The sequence below is a fragment of the Cyprinus carpio genome, chromosome B8 (assembly GCF_018340385.1).
Source record: "Cyprinus carpio isolate SPL01 chromosome B8, ASM1834038v1, whole genome shotgun sequence".
Classification (NCBI taxonomy): domain Eukaryota; kingdom Metazoa; phylum Chordata; class Actinopteri; order Cypriniformes; family Cyprinidae; genus Cyprinus; species Cyprinus carpio.
In genome coordinates this window covers 16,033,560-16,051,342 of record NC_056604.1, presented here as the reverse complement: position 1 = coordinate 16,051,342, position 17,783 = coordinate 16,033,560, and the positions used below count along the sequence as shown (strand labels likewise).

At 35.4% G+C, this 17,783-nt stretch overlaps 1 protein-coding gene across 1 annotated transcript in view; it reads left to right on the top strand.

The window, feature by feature from the left end:
• Window positions 1–17,783, top strand: part of ralgps1 (Ral GEF with PH domain and SH3 binding motif 1) — a 79,793-nt gene that overhangs the window by 38,093 nt on the left and 23,917 nt on the right. The gene's annotated exons all lie outside the window — the stretch shown is intronic.

Genomic DNA, 17,783 nt, shown 5'->3' with positions numbered 1-17,783 from the left:
CCTCCCCTTGGCACAAAGGGATCTGAAAGCATGAGCTTCTAATCCCCCACCCATATTCACAACCCCTGCTATTCAGTTCTCTCTTTCTGTGTCTATTTCCGGCCGGTCGGCTACCAGCTGCAACTGTTTTCTGGAGTTCAGTGATGTCACAGCAATCAGGTCCTAATTGGGCATGGATATAGGGTTAGGAGCCTGGCTAGAATGAGGGGTAGAAAGATAAAAATGAGAGGAAAAGAGAGAGGGAAGCATGGTAATTCTGTCTTTTTTTGGCTTTTAATTGAGATAATGAACTTCTTTCTTGGTTTTACGTTGGAGTTGGTTTATAAAAAGTAATAATAACAGTGATTGACCTGTGCATCTCTGTTATTGCTGGAAATAAATCACAAGGCTACTTTTTATGTGCAGGAGTTTGGTGATGCAGTTATTTATACTGACAACAGCTTGTTTATTTCGCTGCACTACCACAGTTTCATAGTCGTTGTTGTTGTTGTTGTGGAGTAGGTCTGAATTTTTGTTTTATTGGTAACATCCTGTTTAATTTTCAGGGGCCAGTGGGTTGTGGTTTTGAATATGTGAACAGCACATGCACTGTGGTTTGACCTGGTGGACCTGTTACCTGAAATGTATTTTGAATATTTAATTTAAATTAATTAATTAATTAAATTAAGAAAATGATTTAAAAACTGTTAAAAATGTTCAAAAGAGTCAAACCATTCTACACCCAAGATTATTAATTTCACATTTCCCTGCATTTATAAGCATTTCTCTACAGTGGTCTATGGACTATAATGAAAGCTCTAGCATGCTGTGGTGGTTTTTTATTATCCCAAACAGGAAATCAGTTTGAGGGTATTTACAAGCTGTCTGATATGGGATGTTTCTCTATGGAACGTTCACTCTCAACGACTCACAAGGTGTTCTTAGAGCAGATGTTGAACAGAAACTGTGATTCTTATAAGGTCAAGCTCACCTGGTTTTAGGATCTCACCTGAGATCTTTGGGGAGTTGTAATCCACACTGACTGACTGAGTGTGTATCCCATTATCATCTGTCTCTGATCAATCAAGATCCATTAACTTTAGACTGTGAACAGACTTTTGTCCTCTTTTAAGCAGGGAAAGTGTAAAAAGGGTTAGCAATGAAACTTGAGAAAGATCTTGGAATTCTGAACCAAAAGACAAATGTTCTTGAACAATCCACCACTCTTTATTTCATTCATTTTTTAGAATAAAAAGCAGTTATGTAAATTATCCTACTGTAATGTCGATAACAGATATCTAGTATGTAGTGTAGCTAAGACATTAAATTTACATACATACATATATATATATATATATATATATATATATATATATATATATATATATGGGGGATAATGTATTTTCAGTGGCTTAACTGCATTTTAAACCTGTTAATACTTCATTTTGAGCACATGAAAAAGAAAGAAATTGGAAAATGCTGACAAAAGGGTAAAGTCATCTGTAAATTATTCCTTGGATTTTATCGGTACACTCTGAAGCGGTTTTGTTGGTGCTAGGTACAGAGTCTTGCTTTGCTTGGCAGAAACGTTCCTCTGGAACACAGCTCAGAGAATCAAACGTTATGCCTGATATCCCAAAAGTCTTGGAAATAAACTACTTTTTCCTGATGTGATTTGCCGTGAAGAAGCAGTAAAGTTTTGATTGAAAAGGGAGAATTGAAACATTCTGTCCATATTATATTGTATCTAAACATATTCTATCTATATATCTATCAATCTGTTGTTATATTGTTCTATCATTCTATCATTCACTCTATCTATTGTTCATCTGTTCATTTTATCTATCTGTCTGTCTCTGTCACTCGTTCGCTCGCTTGTATCATTTGTTCTGTCAATCGTTTGTTTGTTCATTCATTCATTCTGTCTCTCTGTCTGTCTATCTATCGTTCTATCATTCGTTCTTTCAGTTTATCTCTTAGTACACCAAACGTGATATCTGAGATAATGAATGTAACGAGCAGCTGCTAAATATTTTAGTTAGATGTTCAGAAATCCACAGTTACTATGGCAGCATTTATTTCTATCAGAGACACATGAAGTGGTGTTAGACCAAAAGACTTTATAAGGTAACCTCTTGAAAGTGATCTTTGATCAGAAGTGTTATTAGATGTGAACATCAGTTTTCCACATGCTAGTGGTGGGAAAAACTGTACCATGTGTTGGGGTTTTTTTGCATTTGTTTTGTCTTATTCACAATGCCAGTCAGCACTGTGGTTTGTATCGAGCTCTCTAATCTGTGTCATAGACTCAGTTAACTGTGTCAGATTCTAGGCTGAGGACTGTGTGCTTGGAATTCATCCAAAACCAGTGTGTAACTGTGAGTTGCTTCTCTTTTCATTGCTAATCCAAAACACATACAGCAATGAAAGGAAAATATTCTTTCTGTGTGACTAATCAATGCTTTTCAAAGGCAAAATTTGAGAGGAAAATCAAGTGAGAGATTCTCACTAGATTTCTGACTAAGAACACGTGCCTAGCAAAGATGCTAGATTGTTAGCGATTTTCCTTCAGGTGAGGAAAGGAAAAGACAAAGTGATCTCAAATGAATAGCTCCCAGACTGCATCTCACTTCAGAAAGAAAACTCAGACTAGCATCTGTTGCTGAACACAGTGGTTCCAATGGAGAAATAATGATGTGAAAGACAGGTGAAAGCAATATATGGGGTTGTAATCAGGCTCAAATTCATGTCCACCCGCTGCGAATCATCCCCTGATGTAAATGGCATCATTTCCCTTACAGGTGTGTTTAATTGATACATAGATGCAATATTTCCGAGCATTAGCTCATAGCCTTTCATGTTAACTAATTAGTTGTTTCTCAGAGGTTGCTTGCTCTTAGCTCAAGCTGCAAGTATGTTTCATTAGGTATATATTTTGTAATTCGATAAATAATTTTGTCAGATAATTTTGTCATAAATAAATTGCTAATAATTTTTTATTCGTTTTTAATGTCTATATAGTCTTAATTTTTATTTAAGTTTTAGAACTTTTAGTACATCAAGTTATATATATTTATATAACACTTCTGATCAAAGATCACTTTCAAGAGGTTACCTTACACACACACACACACACACACACACACACACACACACACACACACACACACACCCATATATGCATATACTTTATGGCTTTAGTTTTAGTTCACTTTAATATCGCTGCTACTGATTTAGAAGAGTCTTGTCTTAAGTTTTATTTCAGATAACTACCAAAGAAATATTGCTCATGCTACTGTAATTTAACTTGTACTAAAATAACTAAGACTTGAACTGTAATAAAAATATAATAAACTATATAGTAATAATAATAATAATAACTATTTAGTAATAATATTAAAACTATATAGACATATAAAAATACAAAAATTTCTAAAACTTTCACTAAAATTCAAATAAAAGCTAATGCAAAATAAAAATTTATTAAAAACTTGAATAAAACCTTTAATATTATTGTCACAAGTTCACCATCCCAGTCACATTACTTAATTAAGGACTCCATTTCCCAGCATCCCGCCTGCTTCACACCTGCCACCATTCACCTCATCACCTACTATATATAAGCAGTCACTTTTCACAACCACATTATCTGGTCTCATCAAGGTTTACCCATACCTGATTTCTTCCTACTCACCTACATTCTATAATACTAAATAATGTTTGTCCACAAATGGTTAATTTATCAAAACATTTGCACACTCACTTTAAATGATAAATGAAAAAAATAAAAATGAAAAGCTTTTTCTTTGGGGTTTTATTGTGTCTTTAATCATTTTGGCTCATCTAAATAGTTACATAAACATAAATTTCAAATGAAAAGAAAACCTCTTGCAAAATATTGTTTGTGAGACATAAAGCAGGATATAATTGGAATAAAAAACATGCTTGTTGCTTGTTAGAAAATAGTTTGGTAAATGTGCTTATTCCTTACAAACTCGTGATTAAAAAAGATAAATAATGCATAAAATGAAATGTTGATGAGGTGTATATTAAAATAGTTTGGGTTGCTAGATATGCTCAACACTTTTTACATAACTAAGTGGATGAGGTGCTCTAACTGCAAGTCAGACCAAAGCGAAAAAGCTCCAAAATAATTGATGAGAAAAGAGAGAGACTGACCAAAATATCTCAGTGCTGAAGTCATCGCTGTGGAGAGGACCATGATTGTCTCTATAAATCAAAAATGTTTGACATCAATGTGCAACATGAAAGTTCTTGCCCTGTTTGCAAGCATAAGCATCTCATAAATGCAAATAAACATGTTTCAAGCTGTCTGTCATTTGACATTGCTCAGTTCTTTGCATCCCCATCAAAACTACCACTTTCTTTCATTTCCCTTTCTTTTCATCCCTGTACTTTCCATCTGTCTTTTGTTTTTTCCACTTTTGTTCATTAATTTTTTTCTGTAACAAGGCACTGTTGTACACACCTGGGCTTTGAGCCACTTAATAGCAAAAAGAGAACAGTTGGGGATATCTGTCTTTTTCTGTTGTGACTGGGAGGCACAGAGAGTGTTAACTTCAGATAGTCAGCGGGTAGAAACGCAGTTCAAAGGAAGCATGAACGATAGTAGTTTATCTTGAGGATTTGTTGCTGATATGGCCTCTTGTTATACCTGATGCAGTGCACCTTGTTCAGCGGGCACAAACACAAGGAGTGTGATGTCACCTATCTGCTAATGCCAGGTTTTGTATTTCTTCAGAAGTCAAAAGCCTGTGTGTGATGATCCGTGTTATTCAGCATGATAGGAGTGTTCTAAAGAGCATCTTGTGTGCTTTAGTGGAAGTAAGGCAATCTGACCTTTTATCTAAAGAAGTTCACATGATCACTGATTTGCTAACAACTGATCAGTGACCTAACAAAGTGCTTTGAAAGGAATTTCTTTTTCATTTTATATTGGCATTTTTGGTAACACTTTAATATTTGCAACAATTCTCACTATTAACTAGTTGATTTTTAGCATGCCTAGTATTAACATACTGGCTGTTTATTAATGCATATAAAGCATGTATTCTGCATGACCATATTCTATATCCCTAATCTTACCCAATATCTAAACTTAAAGGGATAGTTCACCCAAAAATGAAAATTCTATCATCATTTACTCACTCTCATGTCATTCCAAACCTGTATGAGTTGCTTTCTTATGTTGAACATAAAAGAAGATATTTTGAAGATTACTGGGAATCAAACAGTTGGTGGTTAAAAATACTTCCATAGTATGTTTTTTTCCTACTATGGAAGTCAATGGCAACCATCAACTGTTTGACTAAAGATACAGAATGTTTCTTGAAAAGCAAATTAGCATATTAGAATGATTTTTGAAGGATCATGTGACACTGAAGGATGTAGTAATGTTGCTGAAAATTTAGCTTTGCCATCACATGAATCAATTACATTTCCAAATATATTAATATATATATAAAAAGTTATTTTAAATTGTAATATTATACAAGTTTTCAGTTTTTACTGTATTTCTAATCAAACAAATGCAGCATTGGTGAGCATAATAGATTTTTTTTTTTTTTTTCAAAAACATTAAAAAGTCTTAAACCGACCCCAAACTTTTAAACAGTATCATCTCAATATCTTCACACATATTCTGCAGAACATATTATCTAATTATTTTGACTGTTATAAGTTGTCAGTAAGAGTTCAAAAGTTCATGGAAAAACAAGTCAGATGTGAAATATACAACAACTTTTAAATCCTGAATAGACCTCAGATTAGAAAAGGATCTTTGATCTGCTGTGATCATGCATGAAGACCAATGTGCTCAAGTTTTCCAGACATGGAAAAAGTGAGCATCTGAGGTCACGGACAGTTCCTCAGAGCAACAGTTTGTTTTTGTCAAAAAGCTTTGTGTTTGTTTGGATGGTTGCAAATGATTGCAGGGCAGCAATAATTAATTCATTGTTTGACACGGATCTTGTCTTGGTTTGTGAAGATAAAAAGGGCTTGCAGGGTGAAAGTCTAATTATAGCGGAGGTGGACCAAACCAAGAAAATGATCTGTGACATCATCCCAGCTGCAAGGATCAAGAATCATGGGGGATGTGTATGTAGGAGTAACTTTCATGTATTTAGGCTGTAAAAAGTGCATTCATTCCATTGAAATCTTGTCAAGCGGAGGTTGACAGGAACTGTGCATTTGTTCAGGGTGAACTTTTTCCATAAAAGCATTGACTTTTCATTTGCGCCATTCTGCACACATTATACGAATGAAAGCGGTGAGGAACCACACAGATTCTGCTGGGTAAACATTAGTCAGAACAAGGCTGAAGTGTTCTCCTGTCTCCATTGATGATGGATGTGCTTGCATTGACCTCAGGTGACCCTTTCACCCCAAGGCCTCAGATTACTCATCCTTTCCACTCTGAAATAACTGACATCACCACCATGAAAAGGGTTGTTGTCAGCAACAGCAAGAAATTGACCATGAAACTTCCTTTTTGTGAAATTGTGAAAAAGATTATCATATTGACCCTTCTTGTTGATTAGCCTAAGACATTATATACTGTAATCGATAAAAAGTTTCCTTTTTTAATGAATGTTTATTGTTTTCTTAACAGTAAATAACATCCCAAATAACATATTGAATACAAAATAAAAATAAAAAATACATTTTAAATAAATAAATTCTATAATAATAATAAATCAATGAATAATTTCAATAATTCTTGAATTATTTAATTTTATAATATATGTGATGTTGGACTGTCAAAGTAAATGTATTTATTTTATTATTATTTAATAATTATTCAGTTAAATTTTAAATTGAATTAAATTATTTTCTTTCTGCTTTAATAGTTTTTTTAACACAAAAAAGGCAGGAATCTTGTTTTCTGCAAGTGAGACAAGCAAGCAGAGCTGTTGCAGAAATTTTTGTCAAAATGCTGAAGCTAATAATTACACAAGGCTCTATTATTATTTAGTTTTCTTTTCTTAAACAGGAATGCATTAATGGCATAAAACTGAGATTATGTACAGTTAAATATTGATAGATGCGATTGACAGCCCTAATTATAAGTGGAGGGAAATTGCACAAATTTGCATGCATACTTCATTCTCCCATCCACCGTAAGCTTCCAATTACATGTAATCGACCATGCAGTGAAAACTTGATTTTAGTAGTTTATTTTGGATCAGTTTTGACTGGTATTTCTGTACATGCAGCTAAATGTCTCCATGGCTGCTCTATTAGTCCTGGCTTCATTCTGAGCTGACTCAGAGCTGTCTGCCTCACCTGTGAGTAATATTTGAACATAGACCTTCCTTGACACTGACACGTTCGCGCATGTAACAGTAGCCCTACCCCAAGTCATTTTCCATAGTCTCATAGGGGGCCGGAGCACATGTGCTTTGCTTGAAAAATGAGATCAGGCTATTGATTCCACACCTGGCTGTCTGACATTGAGTGTATAGAAAAGCAGACTGGTTTATGTGCTTGCTAGTGTGCCATGATAATGGTGTGTGTTTGTGTATGGGACACAGCTGCAGTCATTGAGTGGCACATCCAATATTGGACCTTTTTTTTTTAGGTTATCTATAAAGGTAATAAATTAGTGTTGACTCTTTAATGGTAATTGGAGACAAATTGCTGATCTTAAATTCTTCTAAAATCTCTAAAAATGCATCTGAAGTGTTAAGCTTAAATGGTTTTGCGTTCCAGTTCCCCATACAAAGGCTCTCTTTCACCATCATTAATTTCCTTCCCAAAGTATGCTGGAGTTTTCCTTATTTCCTAAGTTTTATTTTCCTGCTGTGCCTAACATGTTTTTTTTCCTCGAGCCACATGTGGCTGGTGCGATTTACAGTTATTTTAGTGGGCTATCCCACAGACTCCACTCCACAAAAATTGCTCAGGCACTTCTAAAAAATAACATGAGTGATATGAATTTTAATCTATCTTGCATCCACTTTCCACAGTTTGATAGTCCTGTATGGCCATAAAATTGTCTACCTCATAATGTCTTTGTGATTGCCTCGGGGAGTCAGAAAGATGTCCAAGTGAACATTATTGTGAAATTGTCATCACATCTCAGGCTTCCTTAAGTCTCATAAATTTGCAGTTGAGAGGAATAGCAGACTCTCGATTTTATTCAGAAGTCAAAGAAGTCCCTGAAGATCAGAACTTTCCACATTTCGACATTTGACATCCATTTGAGGGCCCATTAGTTATATTTACGTTAGGGATCCTGTGCTGGAATGTGCATTAAATGCTGATTATCTCTATTTTACTTGCAGTTTTTCCACTTCCATGCCGGTTTTGTGGAGTATAGAGATGCATCTTCACTTCGCAGCTGTCAGTTTTATACTTAAAATGGCACGCTCTTGTCACATCAGCTTTAAAACTTTAATATTCATGGTCTTTTATGTGTACTTCATGTAAAAATCATGACTTACAGCTTCCATATGGATTTTTTTTTACAAGACAGTCCTCTATACATCACGAGGAAGGAATCTATGGAAGGAGAGTATAGTGAAGCTTTTAACAGATGCCTTGCATTAAAGTCCCCAGTGACACACGCTGAGCCCATTGAGCTCAAATATAAGAGGGCAAAACCACTCCTGAGATAATGCAGGATAAACAGAGAGGGATTCAAAGGCGAAGGCAGATGTTTCCAGTAATTATCCAACTAATGATATTTCCTCAGGCATTCTCTCAAAGACATCATTTTACAATGATCTAGCTGAACATATGGAAAAATTCCATCTGCTAGGAATTGTCACTCAGGGCTGTCGCTCAACATAACGTTGTGCTTGTGGTTAAAAATCATCTCGTTTCACTCTTGAGGAGGATCGAATATGCGAGATAAACCTCATTCATTTCAAGCCGTTGATACACTGCCAGAGCACTTTAGATAGTTTCCCTTTCCTGTAAAAAATAAATTTCAGCTGCCAGTAACAACCAGATCAGATTTATTTATAGGAGGAGTGGAAGCATCAGCTATGAAAGTATATCTGAAGATATTTTCCTTTTTGTGATTGAATAGTTTCCTTTTGACCTTTAATTTGGAAATTGAAACCATGCACTTTGAATGTGCTTGATCCATTAACAAAAATTTGCTGCAAACCTGACAGAACCAGAGAAGGTGAAATTGAGAACTATTTAAGTGGTTCTGGATTTTGCCTGCTTAAGAGCACATCTGATTTATGGTATTTTCTGAATATCAATTTTGATAGTGCATTAAAAGCCTGATTTAAAGTGTAGCAATCTTAAAGGAATAGTTCACCCAAAAATAAAGATTTGCTTAAAATGTTCATCAGAAAAGATTTAAAGTGTAGCATTACATCACTGTTTACCAATGGATCCTGTGCAGTGAATGGGTGCCGTCAGAGTGAGAATTCAAACAGCTGATAAAAGCATCACAACAATCCACTATTAATCCACACAACTCCGGTTTATCAATTACCATCTTGTGAAACAAAAAGCAGGGTGATTGTAAAAAAATTATCCATAATTAAGATGTATATAACTTCAAACCATTAACAAGTAATTACAGACCAAAACAGTTGAATAATTTGGTGGACTTTGATATGAGAGAACAATAAGGTTATTATGGATTATGGACTTTTAAAGGTAAAATGCCTTAATGATGGAATTGTTTACTACATGCACGCAACTTTTTACTTCACAAGACATTAATTGATGGACTGGATTTGTATGGATTTCTTATGAATTATTGTGATGTTTTTTTATCAGCTGTTTGACTCTCATTCTGACGACACCCATTCACTGCAGAGGATCCATTGGTGAGCAAGTGATTAAATGCTACATTTCTCCAAATCTGTTTTTCCAAATCAAAACAAATTCTTCTACATTTTGGATGGCCTTCTTCAAAAATGTACTCTCTCTCTCACACACACACACAGATTATATTTGTACAAATGTCTGCAAGTGTGGTTTTGGACCCCATTGCCTTTCATTCACATTGGAAGCAATCTTTTGTGATCCACAGAAAAAAAAGGAGCTCATACAGGTTTGGAAAATGAACATTTGTGCTACATGGTCCTTAAATTTGAAGTGTCTATAAAAGTTGTGAGTGACATGGCCAAATTAAATCATGACTTGCGTTGATGTCTAACTGCAGAAGCTTTTCTCCTTAAGTCACAGCTGAGAACAAGGTGTGCTCTGTTAATGCCCGCTTGGGTTCAGGTCTGCTAGTTTTAATGCTCACTGCTGCCGGGAACGGAGCAAGAGTGATGTGGCAGCACTGCAGGTGACGTTATGCTTAACGTTATGCTTAAGATATTGCCTTGTTTGCTTGTGTTAACTGAAGGGGGAGGTGATTTTTAGTCAGTGACCCTCTATAGGCTAGAGTGTGGACGTCAACTATCTGCACCTCTGGATATTTAAAGGAGTTTAGCAAAAAGTGCTGATTGTTTCAGACCTTGAATATTTGTCAGTCTTTGTTTCCTGTTGAAACGGCGGGAGGTTTAGTTGAGACATTTTGATTTCATGAGGTCTTTAAACATAATTTTTGTTCAGATTAGATCATCTTATGTTAAAAAAACCTCCATATTGCCTGTCGGGTCCGTCATCAGCGAATCACTTTTCTGTTAAACAGAGTTCTACTCTCATGCTTGCGCTCAGAACAGAAGATCCTGTGAAATATGAGCAACATGCGTGCAATGAGAACCAGCATGGTACCTGTCATTTTCCTGCTGAGTGGATGACTTATTTCTGTGAGTCTTTCTAGATATTTGTTTCTCTATTTGATGACAGCAAGTCAGTATCACAGTAAATGCAAGTGTCTTGTCCCAACACAGACGGACCACACATTTCACCACATTATGGGATCGCGTCAGTTATATAAAGATGATTTTTGTGGAATACATATTAATAAAAAAAAATAAAAAAAATTGCTGAAGTTTGGTGGCATATCTTTAGTTTAGTTTTAAGCATTAGATGTTTAGTTTTCAGTTGTTGTGAGTAAGCACGGTACAGTGCAACATGAGGTTTTTCAATTGTCCTCTGTTGTCCTTTTGTTCTCCAATGATGCAGCTTGAATATGTCAGCTTAAGCTTTGCCTGTTTTACTGATTTCCAGCCAAGCCAAAGATCAGTGTGAGATCATTTCCTGTCTGCAGGAGAAGTCTATGGGAAAGCGATACAGATTCACAAACCTCTGGAACAAACACAGAAATCCAAATCCAAGAACACATCCCATAAAAAAACACGAAAATCAGTAATTATAAATTGGCTTCCTCATACCTTCTGTTGGAGCTGTTATTTAAAGGGTAAGAAAACGATGAAAGAATTTTCATTTCTGAGTCAACTACACTACCGTTCAAAAGTTTGGGGTTGAATAAGTTTCTCTCTCTCTCTCTCTCTTTCTCTCTCTCTAAAAAAGAAATCTATGCTCACCAAGACTGTATTAAAAACTGTAGAAATTGTTAAATTGTGAAATATTGCAACAATTTAAAATAACTGTTTTCTATTTTAATATATTTTAAAATTTCATTTATTCCTGTGATGACAATGCTGAATTTTCAGCAGCCATTGCTCCAGTCTTCAGAGTCACATGATCCTTTAAAAACCATTCTCATATTGCTATTTGCTACTCAGAAAACATTTTCTATTATTATCAATGTTGAAAACAGTTTTACTTATTATCTGCTTCGTTTTGTGGAAATATAAAATTAAAAAAAAATAATAATCTTACTGACCTCAAACTTTGGTAGTGTATAGCTTATAAAGTGTAAACCTTATAATGTTAAACTGTAAAGTCCTATTACCTTTCTAAAGCCATAATTATGTTCCTTAATATATTACAATGTATTTATCATAAGATAGCACAGTACAATTCATTAACTGAAAAAAAAAAGGTTTATGTTTTGTAGAATGACCAAAGTTTACTCAACAAGAAGAAAGTAGTTTATGAACTCATCATCTTTATATCAAGGCCATTGAAGACCTCTACCTATAGGAGGCTTTGGGCCTCAACTTATTATTGAGCTACAGTATAGCCTGTGTTCAGATATGCACCATTAGCTCCTCTGTACTGATGTTTGGGTGACATTGCTCAAATCCTTTGTGCTGATGAGAGCAGTGTGAGGTGATAGGAGCGAGGTGCTCAGTATTCCAATACTGCACTTGAAAGAGAGCACTTGTTTGTTTTGGACTGGCGTAGCCTCACACACACAGAAAGGGACTGTTCTCTATCTTTAGGGGTCTTGGCTGAAGATTCAACCTTGGGGCAAAATACTCCATTCACCTTCTGTTCTCTCTCTCTCTTCTGTTTCTACGCCCCTTTTTAGATGATTCCCATCATTATACAGAGCGGGATAATTGGGGCATTAATAGATGGATGAGACCCTTTGTTGAGGGTACTTTATTTTCAAGAGCAACTACTTGAGTCTCCTGGAGCATAGGCTTTGTTTTCTTTGAATTAATTTGTTTTGGCTTTTTATTTTTGATCCAAATGAGCTTAGAGAAAATTAAACCCACTGATCTAGCATTATAGAGGCACGAATAGGCAAAACACAGTCGCTTTGTGTGTGTGAATGCAGGGTAATAATGTAAAAGTTCTAAAACATTTTGTGAATATTATTAAGACTTGTTATTTTTGTTATTAAGAGTTACTGTTTCAACTTATTTTAAAATCTCTTTCTGTAATTGTTTCAGTTGAAGCATATTAATCATTTTGATATCCATTGCAAAAACAGCACTTAAAATGACAAATGTGAAGGACTCCTGTTTTGAATGAGAAAACCAGAGAGGTGTTTTCAACCACAGAGGCGAATGGAAAAGGAAGCAATTCGTGACCCTGTGACCTCTAACTCTTAATTTTATTTCCATGTTGAACTTTTGGGGTTTTATGCCTTCGGGTGGCTTTCCAAAAGTTCCTTATTTTTCTGAAAGTGTGGTCTCTCTAGGTGTAAACTGCTCCCTTTGTCACCAGGCTTGTACGTTTTATGAGAGTTATGAATCAGTTCTTGTCATTAATTCTTCCATCGGGGGATAAAAATGTGGAATTCTTTCACAGAAGAGAGAAATCCAGAGGTATTTCCACTCACTGGCAGAGTATGAGCTGTGTGACATTGTCAGACTTTTAGATATTTAGTAATAAATTAGCAAACCAATCATGGTCTGTGCAATATCCATGTATTTGTTTGACAGAATAAAAATATAAAAGCTCATTAGCTCAGAGCTTTGTCAGATTTAACAGCTTTAAATGTTTTTTTTTTTTTTTTTTTTGGATTTTCAGATTTTTTTTTTTTTTTTTTGGATTTTCAGATTTTAGATTTTATGTATTTTTTATAAACTAATGTATGTTTTTTGTTTTTGCCTTTATGATTTTGATTTTTTTTGAATTTTTTTTTGGTTGTGTTATTTTTTTTATTTGTTGTAAATATTATATATTCTGAATAAACTAATGGACTCATGAGATACAGCACTAAGTATGTATCACAAGTTTGACTCTTTTAAGAAAAATTTTAGATTTACTGTATGTTTTCATGCTGTGGTTCTCTTTTAGTTTAATAATAAAAAATATATATTCTGAATAAACTAATGTATGTATTTTATTGTCATTCATGATGTTGAATGTTTTTGCCTGTATTTTAGATAATAATACGTTACAATCCCTCTTTCTCAGTCCAAAAATGTGTGCTTGACATATTCTAGCTGCCTATTTTCTTTTCCCTCTTTCTCAGTCCAAAAATGTTTTGAAAAGAGTTTCACTGTTCGGTAATGTATGGAAAAAAAACCTCATGCAAAAGATTGTGGATTTACATATACATTATTTCATCATAATATGGTTAACATGTTTTCAGCCTACATCGTTAAATTTCCACTGTAGCGTCATTAAACACCAAACATACATAATCAAACAGAGTACAGTGATTGTCAACCTTGGTTTTGAAGAAAATAGAACAACTCACATCTAGCAGGAAGTACACAAAATATTTATTGATTCAAGCATTTAACATTATGTAAATGTCAGTAATATGTATAGGTCCGCGTACAGTAAAGTATACCCCATCATTAATTTCAGGTCTATACTCAGTTTTGTAATTCTTAGAGAACATTAAGTTTCATGAAAACACTTCGTTATGTCGACGGATAACGAGAAAAATAAGTTTATGCCTTTATTCGAGATAACCATATTTCTTCGATCGTTATGTGACATTAATATGTAATATGTATATGCATAAGTATACTATTAATTTAATACTCATACATTTTCATGTCAGTTTATGCCTTTATTTATCCATATTTCTTCATCTGTTTTTAACATTATGCTTTTTATAAATGAAGTCCCCAGTTTTGTGGGGGTTTTTGGCTTGCTGATTTTGGAAGCAAGGTAACTTCCACGTCCCTTAAGACAACTCTCCGTTCTCTCTTTCCACTCCTTCCAATTATTGATACTAGATAAACAATAGCTTAGTATTACAACCCTGAGCCATACGGAAAAATCCAGGAGTTGGAAACCTCAGAGAGTCGTGGTGTGGTGAGGCGAGGTTCCAAGCAAAGCACATACGGTATCCCGTGTCTCAGTGTGAGGGTCTCACCATTTGTTATTATTTCCCATGTTCAGCAAATACGGTAATACCTTGCAGATTAAAAGAAGGGCCTCAATCAACCGCAGCTTGCTTCTGCTGCCAGTTTTGGGGGGTCACCAATTGATGGAGCTTCTATATTTTCCACTGAACATTACTTTTTTTTAATTACTTGACTTTAGTGCTTATTCAATCGCAATATGCTGTTGTCAAAATAAGCAAACATTGGGACAGTTCTGTGGGACATTTTCAAAAAATCTTAAAGGGATAGTTTACCTCAAAATGAAAATTCAGTCATCATTGACTCACCCTCATATCATTCCTAACCTGTATGACTGTCTTTTATGCTGCGGAGAAAACTGAAAAAAAAAAATATATATATATATATTTCAAGAATTTTTGGCCATGCAATGAAGTCAGTGGGGTCCAAAACAACAGTGTTGTTTCTTAAAATAGGCCTCAATTTCACTATAATATATGTATATACAGTAATATAAGTCACCAAATATTTAACTAAACAACCTTTTTTTGGCACTTTCTCCCTTCCAACACTATATATTTTATACTTAACTGCTGGGGAATAACCATATAGGCTTAAACATTTTTTACACTACATTTAGTTACGTAATTTCTTAATTGGATAATTACAGTTACATTCATCACAGAAGCTGTAATCTTATCAGGATATCTCACAGTTTTAAGTATCTCATTCATCTTGTCATATTTGATTATGTATCAGACAGACATGTTTTATCTGTTTTATTTAATACAAAAGGATGAAAGTTCACCTCAGGCTTATGATGCTGATGAGTAAAGCAAAAGCTCTTGACATTAATCAGAAGGGAGTTAGGAGGTTTTCTCTTCAGTGGCTTTGACACCCACCGCCGTGATACACACAAGGTCTGTAATGAGCCACCACAGAGACAAGGATCTGAGAGCGCTTGGAAGAGTGAAGGGATGGAAAATACACCCCAGCCCTCCACTGTGGTCCCTGCAGAAACTCATGAGATCATCATTTGGCTAGACATCTGCAACCTCTTTGAACAGTAGCCTGACCACATCCTCAGGGCTCCACCGTTCTTTCGCTCCCTGTAGATCCGTGTCGCTATCGCTTTACCTTACTTCTTATATTGAGGGAATTAACTAAGTATCACTGCCTTGACAGCAGCTGAGTAGTGATGCACAGCTATTGATGAGATTTTCTGATTGCTTACAAACAGGTTTCCTGGTGACTCCGCCCATCCTTGCTATTGGTCAGGCTTCCAGATGGCCAAACCCCCAAATGCAAACCATTGGTTGAGCCACTGTTGCTATGTCAGCATGGTTAGTATTCTTAAACAAACAAAGCAATGTTTGGATAGCACAACAGTGTTTACACTTTTGTGGGGAATCAAATGAATGGCTTTCTTAAAGTTGTCCCTGTATATTAAGCTGGGATACAACACAGTATTTTTGCAGTTTTATACCGGTATTTATATTATCGCATCATTATGGATCCTCTTTAGTAAGCTGCCATCTGCATTGGTTTTGGACAATATGGTGTTTTACATTCACTGTAGTTTTTTCTTTGTGCATTAGAGTTTTGTAAGACAAAAATGTGACATTTGCTGTTTCAAACAATGTCCTTATTGTTAAAGTTTGTGGAGATATTTTGTGTTTTTCCATTCAGGGGTTGCTTAGTAATTTAATTATGAACCCAGAGGAATTGTGCGACAACAGTCTCATGTCGCGAATGACAGTCTCCGCCACTTCAAAATACCGAACAGCGACAGTTGCGTAAGACTGTCACTTATAACTTCCATGAAGTGCTTTTCCCATCTGTGCGTGTGCAAGTTACGTGTACTATTTTGCTCAGCGCATATTTGTTCATACACTTAGTATTTTTCCACTCTCTCCGGCTGTTTCACCAAACAAAAGATTCTTTTATCTCATTATGCAATATATAAAGCTTCCAAGCCTGCATGGCAATTTCCATAAACTCTGTATTGAAATCTCCAGACATGCGAGCATAATGAGTTAGTTTGTTGGTAAGAGGCATTGTAAGCTATGTCGGCAATAGGTAGCAGTATTCTGCCTTGGAAAGATTGTGCTTCAGGTAGTAATAGACAGTATAATTGTCTGCGGTTGTCATCACTGTCTTTATACATTTTACACTTGGTTGAGCAGATTGTTAAGAAGATACTAGAGTATTTTCCTGGCTCTAAAATCGCCTGCAAGAGCCAAACCTATTATTTTTCCCTGCGCATTCACCTTGTGCAACAGTAATACGTGTTTATTTAAAATATGCTTTTGGCTGCTCCCAGTTTTACACTCTGTTCTGGATTGGTAATAGCACCATACTTGGCTGTGCAGCTCATGAAAAGTGTTTTGGGATTTATTGGCCGTGAATCCTGATGCGAACAAATCCAGATGCTCTAAATAAAACATAAAAGTTAACCGCACATCATCGAACACATTAATCAATCTTGTATTTCGTACAGGTCCCTCAGCAATCTGTCTAATGTTGTTGAGTTCCGGATGGCAGGTGTTAACACTTCCTTTCTCAGTCGTCCCAGTTGTTCCTGTTCTCTGGAAAGCCCCTGATGGGAAAACCATATCCCTTGAGAAAGCCGCCACATAGCACCCTACAGCCCCACTATCACATGTGAACTCACACCTCTGGAATGTTTCTCTGCCATTGGCCAGGCCACAGTCTCAACAGCCGTCAAGCTGTTTGCTTGAAGACACGCATGCTTTTTTTTTTTTCCATAGCCTGCTATGAATGCAGACAGCTATGTAATTAAAGGCCCTGAACCACTGTGGCAAAGTGTCACACAAAATACATTTTTCCACAATTGTGCACATTTTGATGTTCCTTCTATCACTGTGCAGACATGAGAATCTAGGAATAACATTGCTATGATTATCATTACAATTTTTCAGAAAGGTGCATTATTATTTTTGCCGCCTGATACAACAGAGATATTGGACTTTATACTGGCACCTACTGGTGTGGATGCAGCATCACGTTCAGGACCCTTTTTACAGTCTGTGATGATGCGTTAACATTGTAAATCTAGCAAAGTTTCTGTTGGTTATTATTAGTTATTATTGATTACATTTTACAGTAAGGTTCATTTTGTTAACATTAGTTCATATGTTTCATAATATAAAAACTATTTTTAATTTTAATGAGAAAAAAAAATACTGAGTGAATAGTTTTGCTCTAGTAAAGGTTTAATAGACCTTGTTACATAAT